The sequence below is a fragment of the Ictidomys tridecemlineatus genome, unplaced genomic scaffold (assembly GCF_052094955.1).
Source record: "Ictidomys tridecemlineatus isolate mIctTri1 unplaced genomic scaffold, mIctTri1.hap1 Scaffold_82, whole genome shotgun sequence".
Lineage (NCBI taxonomy): Eukaryota > Metazoa > Chordata > Mammalia > Rodentia > Sciuridae > Ictidomys > Ictidomys tridecemlineatus.
This window is the reverse complement of record NW_027526077.1, coordinates 33,680-49,101: the sequence shown is the minus strand read 5'-3', so window position 1 is coordinate 49,101 and position 15,422 is coordinate 33,680. Positions and strand designations below refer to the sequence as shown.

Here is a 15,422-nt window from a genome sequence, read left to right as displayed (position 1 = left end):
ATTTATTTGTTTGTTTGTTTAGGTATAGAAGCTAGAACTTAGAGGGCTTTTCCCCTGAGCTACATCCCTAGCCCTTTTTATTTATTTTTATTTTGAGACAGCATCTGGCTAAGTTGCTCAGGCTGTCCACAAATTTGTAATACTTCTGCATCGGCCTTCTGAGTCGCTGGGATTACAGGGGTGTACCACCACAGCTGTTGTCTTGGACTTTTAAATCTCTGAGTTAAACTTGATTTTTTCTTCTTCATAAACTGCAAGTCTCTGGGTATCCTACTTTGTTGTTTGGCTTCTTCCTTCTCAATAATACTGCCTCCATAACAGTTCAAGTTATGATTATCAATTTAACCCAAGTTAAACCAAAGTGAGTAGTTTACCACAGTGCACGGCACACCGTAAGCTCTCAGGAAGCATGACCACGGGAGGCAGATTCTAGACGTGCACGGTGAGGGGCTAGATACTTCAAAGCCCCTCCACCTGTCTGGTCAAGTTCTAGAGGCTGCTATGGCCCTTTCACTCAGGCACTGGGAAACACGCACACATACACCCTCTTCTACTGTCCCTCTTCGAGCATGTGGCCACGTCCTCTCTCGACACAAGTGGGGACTTCGCCAGTGCAGTGCTGAATGAAAGGCCCAGTCAGCACCACGGGCAGGCTGTGTATATGCCCCAGAAGACAAATTTGGCTACAGTCTCAGGAATACTTACTTCAGTATGAAAGTAAATAAAAGAAGCACGAGAGTCCTAAATGGGTTGTGGGGACAAGTAAGGCCCTCCAACAGGAGACAGTGGCAGCTGCTGTTCTGGCTCCTGCCAGGGTCTGCCTGCTCCAGACTGTCAGGTCTCCTAGTCAAACGTGCTTTCCTCCAGCCAGACCCCCTTCCCACCTCTGCCTTCTAAGTAGTGAGGCAGCATTCTGCTTCAGGGTCTAGGGAGCTAGGCGACCTTGCGCAGATGGCCTAGGCTCTCTGTAAGACAGGGCTAGCAATACCCTCTCTCTCATGTGGCTACATAAATTCACCTGGACCATGTGCACACAGCAGCACCTGGCACTGTGACAGCCACTGCGTTTCGCTCAGGGTCGGGCAGCCCTCTCAGCAGGGCTCTGCTGAAGGGGTTCTAATCTGGCTTCAAATCCCCAGCTCCACACTGTGGATATATCATTATAGAAATCCTTTTCTAATCTAATCCTTGTCACTATAGTTTTAAAAATATAAATCTCTTCTTCAAAGGCTTTGGGTATAAAATGAGGCTTGAGAAGAATCTGCATGGAAAAGAGCAAGAATAGCCAAGTGAGGATGCTGGGCCTCCTAGATGGCTGTCTGGCCCCTCAGCTCAGAGGCTCACAGCCAGGATGTTTCTCTATGACAAGCCCTTCAACATGTCCCACTCTGCAACCCTCTCCTTAATGCTCACTTGGTGCCCCTCTGAGCCTAGAGCTGGCCTGGGGTCTGTGAGCTGTACAACTCCTATGTCCCTGATGCATGAACAGAGCCTGGCCATGCATGGCAAGCCCTGCCAGCTGGCTGCCTGGGATTTCATGGGACAACACAGGCAACACTCACTAGGGACACTTCTCATGTAGATCCAAGAGACAGAGGTCACTTGTCTTAAACATTCCCAAGAAATATATAAATAAATGTAGGTGGTTTTGCATGAGTTAAATGACAAGAGGAGGACTTCTTGATATAACATTAGAAAACAATTTGGTTCCACTCAGCCTGACCACAGAATACCTGCTAACTAACAAGCTCTTGTATACCTGTATCAAGAGGCAGAAATGAAAATGCACAATGCAAATCATACAAACCATTCTGCAACATGTAACCATTGCTCCTCTGAGTGAAATAATGAATTATTTTAATATAGTATTGGGTTTAATTCATTCTTTTACCCTGAGGAAAAACTCTGAAAGAGTGACTATGAATTATGACCAGTTTGCTGCACCGCTTTCCAATTTAGAAACCAACAGTAGGGTATGGCTTTCTCTTCATTTTCAGAGTTAAGTTTTTTGATAGGATTTGAGTTAGTCACACTGTAAAAAATGGTACTTCGCTATGAGTCCCAATGAGACAGACATTACCTAGACCTTAGCCTATCTCAGGAGCACTGCCTAACCACTCATAGTGACAAAAACATTACCAAGTCCCAGTGGCTTTAGTCACTGATGCCACCACACTGAAATACTCAGAGCTAGTGGGAAGGGTCCCAGGCCATGTGTTTAGTTGATGACTCAGGACAGGAAGGAGTGGAAGGAGGAACTCCCAGTCACAAGGGAGGAAGGGCCGTGCTGCCCTGGGTGTGTGGCACACGCGGAGCCTGAGTAACATGCCTCTGCCTTCCCACGTGTATCTGATGTGAGGTGGGTGTGTGCTGAGCCGAGACTCAGTGCCCGCTCCTGCCACAGGCTCCTCCAGGTGCCACTGCACCCTGCACTTGCCACGATGCTATGGGGTATCCACTCTGATTGGGCTGAAGGCTGATTTTCTTCCCCATATTACAAGATTGCAAGTGACAGGGGGGGATTCCTAACAGACCCTGTCATCAGAGCCCATGTTCTTTTGTCTCTGTGGGACTGTGGCATCAGGTGAGGGCAGATGGCCTCGCTGCCAGCCTTCCTTGTATCCTTCCACACTGCTAGACGCAGCACACCCCCGGGGGCTTTCCCACCCATGTTGCTCACTGCTGCCTACGGGGCCAATGCAAAGTCCTCTCACAGACAACTATGTGTACCTGGCTCTTTCCTTCACAAAAAACAGCGGTGTATGCAAAGACAGTCCAGCCCAGAATTTACAGCCACCCGAACAATGTGTTCTTTCTTAATGAAGAGCCAGGGCTGCACACCTTTGTCTCCAGGAAAGGGGTGTGGTAAGAGCATGATGTCTGGAGGAACACATCTCATCCTTTCCACTAATTAAATCATTTTATGTAAATTGATGAAAAACTACGAGATTTTAAGAAACTTTGCCATCGTTTATCTATAAGAAGGGAACATCTTCCTGTCGGCCCACTGTCTGTGTCCCCTTTCTCCTGATTGTCTATGTGAGAAAGCTCAGGCTCCTCTTTTCTCTCTCGTGCCCCACAATCACTAAGGTACCTGTCTCCATTCTCTCCCTTCAGTGCTGCTCCCTGGAGCCCCCATGCCAGCCTGGATGCATGTGCTGCCTCAGTGAGTCCTCACTGCAGTAGTCTCTAGCCACCTCTACACCTTGCATGCCACAAGGCTCCCAAGGCATGTGTCCTACTGGATGCAGTGAGTTAGGCATGTAAAGAAAGTCAGAGGGTAGACTCTGGACCTGGAGTGTTGCTGGAGAGGAAGATGGGAGTCTCATGGCCTCAAGGCGTCTGGGCTACTTTCTTAGCTCACAATTATTTCTGTCTGTACAGGTCAAAAACAGCCTGCTTATAACTGCAAAGAAAGTAGCTCAGGCAAGCCCTGGGAAGGTCACCGTTAACGATCACTGGGATCAGTTTCATTCTTCCAAGGTGAGGTGGATAAGAGTGTGTCATTCCACACCTGTATGAAAGGTGCTCCAAACAACTGAGGTTCAAGTGTTCAAGAGGCAGACACAGACTGGCCATCCCCTGGGTCTCAGCATGTTGGGGGCTCCAGGGGCTGTATGGATTCCTCTGGAAGCCACCCACGGCACTCTGCTGTGCTAGCCATGTGCGGCCCCACGCACCTAGGCCACAGAACCCACCAGGGACACAGTACAGAATGTGCCGGGTTTGGAGGTGAAACTTACGGCCCAGAGCTTGGCTCTGGTGCTCTGCTGGCCCGTGACCCTGGGCAGGGGTCAGGAGCTCTCGTGCCTCCTTTTCTTTATCTGTATTATAGTGGCCATTCCTACTTCATTGATCATAGTGAAGACTGAACGAGACAATGTGTGAAAGGCCTGGCAGATGGGCATTCACAGATATGAATAATCACTTTACATGAGAAGACAGCATGCCAGTAGTTACTACTGAGGATCCTGTTTTACCTGTTAGAACAGACCATGGCTTTTACACTGTGCTCAATAGAGTCACTTATCTGCCAACAAATGATTCCCAAGATGCTGCCTGCGTGGCACCTGCATGTGGAGAGGAAGAGAAATAAAGTAGAGCACTGGGGTGGGGCTGGGAGCCAGGCCAGGGAGGCTGGTCAGGGAGGCTCTCTGAAGAGATAACCTCGGAGACCTCAGACATGACAGGAGTGAGAGAAAAGGGCCTTCAGGTGAAGCAACCTGTGGGGGTCCAGGCTGGGTGGAGGCCAGGCTGTCCTCTCTGGACAGGCTTTGGCTGCACTGCTCCTCTGCACAGAGACTAGAAATCTAGACTCACTCCCTATTTGTTAGGGCACTTTGGGAAGACCCTTCCGAATTTTTGCCAAAAGCAGGAGGAGAAGGTGACACCCCACCACCTCTTCATGCCACTATCAAGAGCACTAAGAGGAAAATAAACACTAGAAAGCTCAGAAATCATGAAGGGGCTCTGACTGGCAGACCCTGCTACTGGAGCATGCTGTGTGGGAACTGTGTTCTCCAAGCTGGACAAGGACACTATGACATCAGGGCAACTCCAGGAAGCAGCTGGTAGCACAGGGGGAGGAGCCACAGGCAGACAGTGCTGAGGATGAGCTGCAGAGCACTGGCCCAACCTCTTAGTGTTCTTCTAAACCCACCCAGAGATGACAAAGGAGAGCAGCCAGCCACAGGGAATGGTAACCACACGGAGGTGATCTCAGCAATGAGGTGCTACTTAGCTTTCCCCTCATTACCATAGCATCAGTCACTCCAACAATTACAAAGTACCATTGTGGCAATTACAAAAGACCCATTTAATCTAAAGATGATTTTAATGCTGGTGAAATAACATCTATTATTAGTAAAGTTATCCCAAGGCAATTTCTTTTTCAATTATGCTATTGCAAATTTAAAACACATGTAAAGCATATCAGGAATTAGGAAATCAAGTGGGAATGCATAAAATATATATTTATATTTTTAAAACTTTGGTACAAATATCAGGGAAGGGCATTTAAGATGGCTACTACTCAATGAAATGGTCTTAGGATAACTCATTAAAAATAAATAATGAGGCAGAGAATGGCATTACCATTTGTATTTCTTCTGGGGATAATTCATCTTCACCTTTGCCATCTCTCCAGGTTCCTAATTCAGGCTGTGCTTTGGTCAAAATCTTTTCTGTTAAAAAAACAAAACAAAATAACAACCACAAAGAAAAAGAAAATAGAAGGCCAAATAGTCATGTTAGCATAGTGTCACTGAGGATACAGATGTGTTACAAACAAGAGACTGAATGTTATTTTGCAGCTCTGTCTCTATTTATCCATTGGTCAATATGCAGCAATATTTAGGCCTTAAATTGTGTGGATGTGTGCATGTGTATGTGTGAGGGTGGGGAAGATAGGGACAGTTGCAATATTGCACTGAATTCAACAGTGGCTACAGACTAAATGGACATTCTTCAGAACCAGTTTTTTTTAGTACATTTCATTTTACAACACACTCTCATGCTAACATCCTCCCTCCACTTTTAAAAGGTTATTCAACATATGAATGCTTTCACTGGGAAAATAAAAAATATATATGAAATTCTGTTCCCCAATCTCATTCCTTTTCTTGAGAGTCACTGCTTTGATGTAGCCTCCTTGACTTTATTTAAGCATATTCACATATAGATATGCAATTCCTTGTATATCTCCCACACCCAGAAATAATACAGTCTTGTGAGTGCAGTGGCTCATTCTTCACAGATATCAATGATATCATACTGTCCTCAAACTTGCTTTTCAGATTTATCAATCTACCTTGGAGATCATTTTGCATCAGTTCAAATAGCTTGACTTCATTCTTTAAACTGCTGCTTAATATTCCATTGTAAGGATACAAGGTTTTCTTTGGTTTTGTTTTGGTTGTTGTTTGTTTTTGCAGTACTGGAGATGGAATCCAGAGCATTTCACATGCTAGGCAAATGATCTACCACTCAGCTACACCCCTATCCCTTTTTATTTTGAGATAGGGTCTCACTAAATTTCCCAGGCTGGCCTCCTACTTGAGATCCTCCTACCTCAACCTCCTGAGTAGCTGTAGGCATAGGTGTCTGACCAGATACAGTTTAGGTCACTGTAACTCCACTGGTAAACCTTCAGTTAGGTCAGTGTTCACTAGTCTAATACTGTATGCCCCTGTGGAGTGTTTCTGCAAGACGGGTGCCTGGCCACAGAACTGCTGAACAGGAGGGTGTACAGAGTTTAATCTAGAGAACTTTTTGATCATGGTTGGTCAAGTGACGGCTCCTTGATGAAGTTTATTGAGAAGGCAGGCTCCTAGAAAGGCCTGCTTTCAGCACAATGCTGGAGAGATCTGCATGGGTTGTACCCAGGGCTTGAGGACAGCAGTGAAAGGGCAGGGGCTACTCCTCCAGGAGGACTGTAAAAAGGTCTCTGCCTCCAAATGTGCCTGTGTGAATCTCAGCAGTACCTCTGAGCTTGCCATCAATTCAAAAGACAATACCATTTCTTTTCCCTTTCTTCCTCAACCTCAGTAAATTTCCTGTAGTTGATCTCAGTCCTAAGAGATGAGCACAAATCCAGGGTCTTCTGACATGAAAAGGACTCATGACAGCAGCAGGCTGGAGACAGCAGACCAGGCATGAAAGATGTGGTTGTCACTGGAAAGAAATCTTCACAAAAATCCTCCACTTCCACCACAACAGTGCAGGAAAACTGTTTTCACCACAACTGTCATCACAGGAAAAATATATTTATAAGGCCTGGCTGAACGCATCCTTACAAACCAAGCTACCATTTCATTGGGATGACATCCTTTGGGCAGGGGAGTTGCACTTTCCATCCATCCTACTCCACCCCTAAGAGCTTGCTGTCTCCTGTCTGTTTTCATTACGGTGCCCATTTCAATTTTTTAAAACAAAAAAAATAAACCTTGTTCATGTCTGAACCAAGCAGTCTAGGTCTTTATAGCACTTTTGATTCCATGGCCATCTGAAGCCTTGTCCTGAACCCTGTAGCTCACTGCATGCCGCACCCAAAGTGGTGTCGAGTTCAGATGCTTGGTCTAGTGTTCAAGGCCTTCTGTGCTTTAGCCCAGCCCACAGTTAACTCCCGTTACTTTTGGGTTCTCCTCATCCATTCTTTCTCTCGGATGCATCCAGGCCAATGGCTGCAAACTGCCTATTTCTCAGGAACCCCCCTCCCCCACCCCAGCTCTAAGCTCTCCCTGCTCACTCCAACACATACTGTGTACATCCAAAGGGCATCTTAGAAGGAGTGCAGGCCACTGTATTGATTCCTTCCCACTCTCCTGAGCTTTAGTGCCAAACCCCACCTCTAGCTGTGCTCACCTCAGGCAGCAAGGCCACCATTCCCCGTCCACCATCTACCTATTGCTCCAACCCCAAGCCTGCAGGCTGTTCACCCCCGGTTGTTCTTATCCTTCACATCTCATGTTCCACTTACCAGATAAGCTCAGGCTCCGAAATGCAGCAAGTGCTTCTCTCACCCCTTTACCATGGCCTCCCCAAAGGCCCACACTACCTTGTGCCTGGGCTGTTGCAAGATTCCTGGCCCATCTGTTTGCCTCTGTGCTAACCCCTCACAGCAGTATCAGGGATTTTAGGAACTAACCCAGACCACATCATGCTCTAGCTTCAAACCCACCAGTGGCTTCTTACCGTGCTTCAACTCAAAGCCTAATTTTGCCACAAAAAACAGTCTTCTGCCCAGCACTGCTTCTCTGCACCCTTGGGGACATCTGATGCTACCTGCTCTTGCACTCTCCCATAGTCCTAGCAGGTGTGAGCTGGTTCTTTACTGGGACTGTCATTTGCATTTCCCTGATTACTAAGGATGCGGAGCACCTCTTCATGTGCTTACTGGCCATTTGAAATTTCTTTTAAGAAACTTAAGATCTTTTGCTGATTTTTAACTAGTTTGTTTTTGTAGTACTGAGTTGTAAAGAGTTCTTTCTATATTCTAGATACAAGCACCTTATCAGATATATAATTTGCAAACACTTCTTCCCATTCTGCGCGTTGTCTTCACTTTTTTGATGAGGTCCTTTGAAGCATGAAAGATTTTAGCCCCAGTGACTACCACTAATCTCCCCACATCCCTGAAAGGTGGGTACTATCATCCCCATTTTAAAAATGGGTGAACTGATATCTGAGTGCTGTCAGTGCTGGAGCTGGGCTCCAGACACCTTCAAAGGGGCACTCTTCATATGCCCTCTGTCTCCAACATGCCAGACAGTGCTCTCCTAAAGGCCAAGAGAGCTGGGTTAGACAGGAGATGGCCTCGTGCCTACATGGACTTTAACCATGAAATGCAGCATTTTTTCACTCTAACCACTTATTTCCTACCCTGCAGAGGCAACTGATTCCTCTCCAAAGTAAGGAAGGCTCGTGGAATGTACCTGCAGGGGGCTTCTGTGAGGGTGACAACCATGCCTGTGAGCACGCGGGCCTGAGCCCCACACCCCACGACAGACCACAACAGAGGAAGCAAAGGTGCCCAGATTCTCCTGGCCCCAGCACCCCTGCCTGCGAGACACGTAGTGTGGATATCTCTGTGCTACGTGCACTAACAGGTGTCCTCTGCATTGGGTACACACAGAATGAAGATGTCCATGACAACAGGATATAAAGTCTAAAAAGTTATGGGGTACCTAGTATCCACAGCGACAGGCAGCACATAAACTCACTCTTGCACCTTGTCCTGCTGGCTTGACTAGCTACAAAAGCCACTGAGATTACACGCTCACCCTGGCAGGACTGGCAGGACGGTGCTGAGAGCACAGGGTTTTTCCTGGAGGGTAGCACTGCCTCCCTCGGCCCTTCAGCAGAGCCCAATCCCCGGGCAGTGTACAGCTCAAGCAGGCCCTTTCATCTGGACCCCAGCTCCCAGGTGACTGGATGGCTCTTTTCAGCCAACTGTGGACAGACAAAACCACGGCCACCTCCCGCCGGCCTTGGCTCCAGCAACCACACACGCAGCTGACAGGGGCTGGGCTGCCGCTTCTGTCCTCTGCACTCTGCCTAGTGCCATGAGGAAGGAATGCAGGGCAAGGCTTGAACTTTAACTCATACCTGGATGCTCTTCAGTGGCAAGTGTTTCTTCAGAGTCTTTTGAAGGATTCTGTGAAACTTTCTCAGAGGATGTGGATTCTCTTGTCTTTGTACTTTGCTCAGGTTCCAGCTTAGATCTAAAAATAAACAATTGTTTGCTGTAAAACCTATGCTACTCTTTTTGACAACAGAAGAGAGTCACTGCCTCATGGACCAATGGCTATCTGGACACACCTCCACAGGGCACCTGTAAAGAGGCATAGGCATTGTTGCCTCAGGCAGGGGCTGTGCACCCTCCGTGTCCCCAGCCACAGCATGGGAACAGCATCAGTAGGAGGCTGAAGTCTGAAATGCCCCCGATGGACACCATACTTAGTGAATGGGCAGTGAAGGCCCTACCTTCAACAAACCCAAAGCCAGATGTTCACTAATCCACTAGTTTTACACTAATTCAAAAGTCTTGCCGAATATGTGTGTGTGTGTACATATATATACAGTAGAAACATAATTTTGACCCATATTATATACCCACATATAAGTAGAACTTAGTTTAACTATAAAAGCACAAGTCTTTAATACCTTCGAGGTGGAACCATCTCTGCACTTCCTTCCTGAACTTCTTCCCACAAGGGGTCTCCTTTTCCACCCAGGGGGCATAGCTACACCTATTCAGAGAGGCTCTCCCTGCTACCCAAGGACCCTGCCACTCCTCTGCACCTGCTTGCTTCCTCCGCAGCAGTGATGAGTCTGTCATGCCTTGTCTTTTATCTGTTGTCTGTGAGAGCAGCTCTTTGCCTTCATGAGTCACGTTTGCTGCTTAGCCCTGGATCCTGGCATTCAGTGCTTGCTGATGGTCTAGATAAGGGTTTCCCAAAGGCCTATGTGCCGAAGGCCTAGTCCCCAGCCCATAAGCACCTTTAAAGGTGAGTCCTAGTGGGAAGTACTCAGGTCACTGATATGCACTTGAAGGGGATATTGGGACCTTGGCCCCTTTCTGTTTGTCTTCACTTCCAGGCTGCCATGAAGTGAACAGACTGCCTTTGCCACCCCAGGCCCAATGCAAGAGGGCTAAGTGACCAATAGACATTTTCTTCTTTTAAGTTGGTTATCTTAAGTATTTTGTCACAGTAATGGAAAACTGATAGTGTTCAGTAAGTACATGTTGAATAAATGGATGCTTTACAAATACCAGTAAATGGCTAATGAGAGAGAAAAACTCTGCTTCCTTTGCTGAGAAGAAGCTTTTTAGAATCCATCCCATTTATTGATTCTTGATTTTACTTCTTATGCTTTACTACAATGACACAGCCATATCAAACAACAGGCCCCGTTATGAAACAACAGGCCTTGTAACAGCTTTATATGACACTGTGAAAATCCCAGGCATAGTGCTAGGAGGGTCTGTGATAAAGTCCATGTTGCCAGGCAGGCTGTAAGTAAGGGAACAATGGAAACATGTGAGGGTGACTTATTAATGCCAGCTAATGTTTACTGGGGGCTTATTATATACTGGCCATTTTTCTAATAAGCACTTACATGGATAAATCTATTCAAATCCAAAACTATCAAAAGAAGGCACTAGTAGTAATGACCTTTTTATAAAGAAGGAAACCGAGGCCTGAGGAAATTTGGACACTCATAAGGGTCATAAAACACACGGCTGGTTTGGGACAGGACCTTAGGGACCTAGCTCTGGAGTCCACACTATGTCAATTCAACGAGGAAAAGAACGTCTGTTTAACAAACATTGATGGAATGAGTATATATTTATAAAGAATAAATAAACTCCAACCCCATTTCACTCCATCAAAAAATTAATCTGACACACACAGTAGACCTAAACAAACCATCAAGTCAAAAAGACTCTAGAAGAAAGCATAAAAGAATATTTTAGTGACCTTTGGGCAGAGAAAGCAAAAATTTCAAAAATCTGGCTTTCTCAAAATCATGTTTCTATTCATCCAAGATATTATTAGGAAAATAGACAAACCACAGAACAGGAAAAATTATTTGTAGCACGTATCTGACCAAGGAATTGTATATACAACAGATAAAGAACTCAGCAAAAGGACAGATAATTCAACAAGAAATGGGTAACATATTGCTAGACATAGGGCACGTCTGTTAATCCCAGTGACTCAGGAAGCTGAGGCAGGGGGGTTGCAAGTTTGAGGCCAGCCCCAGCAACTTAGTGAGATACTCAAAGTTTAAAAACAAACAAGACCGGGGATGTGGTTCAGTGGTATAGCACACGTGGGTTCAATTCCCACAACTACAAAACCAAAACAAAACAAAACAAAAGAACCAAGAAGAAGAAAAAGAAAAAAAGGGGAGGCGAGTGGGTAAGATACTTAAATAGATGCTTCAGGAAAAAATATACAAATGGTCGATAACACACGAAAAGGTGGGACAATGAGAAACCCCCAAGCATTCACTGGGACAGCTTAGGAAACAATCAGCCCCTGATCGTAGTGGGGACCTGAAATGTATGTAAGCACATAATGCTAGAAGGTATGTAAAACAGTGTTACTATTTTGAAAAACTTATGGCAATTTCTTACTAAGTTTAAGAAACATCTCCACATGGCAGAGCAACCCACACTTAGGTATTCATCCCAAAGAAACGAAAAGAGGTATCCACATGAAGGTCTGCAAATGCATGCTCACAACAGCCTTAGTCAAGAAATGGAAGCAACCTGAAGTTGCCCACGTGAGACCCGACAAGCCAGCTGTGGCACACGCCTGCGACGCAGCACCACTGGCAGCAAAGAGGGAGTTCCTGACAAGGGCAGCAGGGACAGACCTAAAAGATGCAGTACGCAAAGAGATCACACAAACAGCTCCAAGGACGAATCTATTTAAGAATAAACGTTCCACATTTGATTTTGTATATAAATATAATTATAAAATTTAACATCTGCTACTTAACAATTTACCTCAGATATTGCTAAAGATAATTTAGTAACCTGACACATTAGCCAATTTTGAAACTAGCTTAAAATAAGACATGTATCAACCAGAATTTTCAGGTTTTTTTTACAGTTACTAAATGACAAATGGCCTAACAGTTCCTAGCCTGTTTTCCCATCTATAAAATGGGGCTGTGAGGGTATCTTTCCTGTCGAATTCCTTGTTTATTTGCAAATGCTTCCTTAGCACAGCCAACAGCCACAGTACTAGCTATTACTGCTACTGTTCTGTGGTTGCACCTGCTGCTATTACTGTGGAAGGAGAAATGGTAGCGGTTTGATAAAGAAAATTTCTTCTGAAGTAATACGCGTCCAGCACACATGGCCACTGGCAAGGTGCAGGCCATCAGAGGAAAAGAAGTGATGAAATCCATTCATGACTCAGAGCTGAGAAGCGGGTGCACTGAGTGATCTGCACAAGTGACTCAGCAGGGTCTTCCAGCGCTGGCGCACTCGCAGCAGATCCCTCGGCTGGCACACCAGTGGAAGGTCAGGAGGAGCCTTGACAGACTGGCAGGGGAGAGGTGTGGGCAGCCTTTTCCTTGGCCCCCGGTGCTCAGCAGATGACCTGCTGCCCTTGCAGACTGCCTTGGTCATCAGGTTCCTCCAGCAGTTCCACAGACCCCCACATCTGGAGGCTGGATCCTTAAGCCATCGGCAGAGAATGACAGATTTAGAAGAGGGCAAGGAGACAACAGAGGGCTTGGTCCTAGCCTGTCATTTATCTGCTGCATGACCTTGCTTCAATCCTCTTGCTCTGAGTTTTCTTCATCTGTAAAACTGAGAAAATGCCACCCTCCTCAAAGGGATGTGGCGAAGATGAAATGAGAAGGGGCCTAGCGTGGAGCCTGGTCCGCAGCAGGCGCGTTCCTAGGGCGCCTCTTGAACTCTCAGCCTCCTTCCCTCTTGGTGAGGTGGCTCACTGAGGCTTTCTCACTCTCACCTCCTGATGGTGAGAGATCTGCTTTTTCCACTTTCACATTGGCCACTCAGAGTGGATACAAAGACTAACACAGATTCCAAAGGTGCCATGTAAAATATAAAGGCTTTATAAACTCTTACTACTACTATTTTAGAGCACAGAAATTATTGGAAGCTTCACAGGGTAAGTGTCACTTAGTTAAGATCTTGAAAAGGGTAAGACTTTGCCAGGGATAGGGGAGAAAGGATCTTCTAGGCATAGAGAATCTAGGTCGAGCTTCTGGGTCACAGGATGGCATTTAACTTTGGATAATTATATGGCTCTTCAGACAGAATAACTTCATATTTGCATTAGCCACATATGAGAGTTCCAGTTGCTCCATGCCCTCCACTTCATATATCATTTTAAATTCATTCATTCTAATGTATGAAATGGTATTTTGTGGTTTTTTAAATTTTCACTATGAAACAACTATATGCAGCAAGGAGGTATAGTACAAAGAACCCTTTTTTTCTGAACCATCAGGGAGTAGGTTGCCAAACTGATGCTTCTTTATTTTTGGCTATTTTTCCCCCAGTACTGGGAACTGAACCCATGGGTGTATTACCACTGTATTACCATTCCTTTCCCCCCCTTCTCTTTTTATTTAAAAGTTTTATTGGTTCTTTTTAGTTATACATAACAGTAGAATCCATTTTGATAAAATTATACAAGCATGGTCCCCATTTCTTCTTTTTCTTTCTTTTTTAAATTTTGAGACAGAGTCTTAAGTAGTCTAGGCTGGTCTTGAACTTGAGATCCTCCTGACTTAGCCTCCTGAGTCACTGGGATTATAGGCATGTACCACTGAATAACCTTTGACTATTGAATGTATTCTTTGATATAACCAGAGTATAGCCATCAAAATCAGAAAAGGCATATCAATACATGACTTCCATCTTTTCCTTATATCCCAGTTCATTTTTGACCAACTCTATAATCTCCTTTTGTTCAAAGGATCCAGTTCAGAATCACATGTTGCATTTACCTGTCATTTCTCTTCAATCTCCTTCATCTGAACAGTTCCTTCAGTGTCTCTTGAGTCCATGATTTTGACACATAACAATATGCCAGTTATTCAGCAAGATGTCTCTGAATTTGAGTGTGACGTTTCCTGGTGACAGGAGTCAGGCTGGGCAGACATCACAAGTGCTGCTGAAACCTCATGGCAGCCCACCAGGTGGTGTGCTCTCACTATGCCCACTGATCAAGGTGGCAATTGCCGGGCATCCCACCACAAAAATTAATCTTTTCCCCTTTGTAATTAACAAGCATTGAGGGGAGGGTGCTTTCACATTATATATTTCAAACTTTTAATTAATTAATTATTCATATTCCAATGGACTCATGATGTCTTATTTCATGAAATATTTTGTACTCTGCTGTCATTTCTTTTGGCTCTGGTGGTCTCCAAGTGGGCCAGGAGAAACCCTTTTACACTTTAGACATGTCCCTATCACTAGAGTCCTTCCTTGCTTTCTGATACAATCAAAAGTTCCAGGCTCATTTTGTGCTCTCCCTGCCCCAGCCTAAGAACCAGTCATTTCTGCAAGAAGGGTGGTTTCTTGACACTGAAACTCAGAAACCAAGATCTGCTTATTGCTACTGGGGTGTCACTGCATCCAGGCCCTCCCAGGGAACAGAATTAAAAGACACATGCATGCATCTTCATATGTATGCATACATACATGCCCACAACCATATTCATTTCCATGCTGCCTGTGGAAATAAGATACTATGAGTTCACACTAGTACCTTTCCTTCTGTCCCATGACTACAGGGACAGAAGGAAAGGTACTAGCCTCATTCTGGCTTCTTCCCTTTCACTTCTATAGTGAGAAACCTGCCTATCCTCCTCTATTTCTTCCTTGATCAACCCCTTACAGGCACTCACCCCTCATCCTGCTGCCCGCCACTCCTCCTGGTGGGGATGCACCACTCCTCTTTTTTGGGGCTCTGATTGCTGTGTTGACAATGCTGCTCAGCTTGACCTTCCACTGGGAAACCTCAGCTGCCCACACTGCACCCCTCTTATCCCACCTCACTTCATGGCTCCAGAACTGAACTGTTTTGGAAGAGGAAGAGCATAATTGACTTTTGGATGAAGGTTCCTTTAACATCTGCCATCTCTGTATCCAGAGGATGGCAATGTACCAGTTTTCAATTTAAATGAATGAAAGCCTGCAGTGCAGTGGACTGAGACATAGGGGAGTGCCTTTTTCTTTTTTTTCTTTTTTAACTGATAAAAACAGATTCTAATTATACACAGAGTATCTACTGAGATCCTCAGGGAAATTACAAATTAACTAGTTGAAGGAAATTTGAAAACAGCCATTTTAAGAGTTCTTGGGAGGATCAGCATCTACCCCATTCTGACAGACACTGACCTGGCTAGGCCCACCCCTGCCC

At 45.4% G+C, this 15,422-nt stretch overlaps 1 long non-coding RNA gene across 2 annotated transcripts in view; it reads right to left on the bottom strand.

Moving 5' to 3' along the window:
* Positions 1-9,223, bottom strand: part of LOC144374682 (uncharacterized) — a 28,145-nt gene extending 18,922 nt beyond the window's left edge. For both annotated transcript variants that reach the window (XR_013434021.1, XR_013434022.1), the window contains exons 1-2: positions 9,106-9,223; positions 5,095-5,183 (exon numbers count right to left, since the gene is read on the bottom strand). This is a non-coding gene — a long non-coding RNA (uncharacterized LOC144374682). The remainder of the gene's footprint in view (positions 1-5,094; positions 5,184-9,105) is intronic.
* Between the last annotated feature and the right edge of the window lie 6,199 nt (positions 9,224-15,422).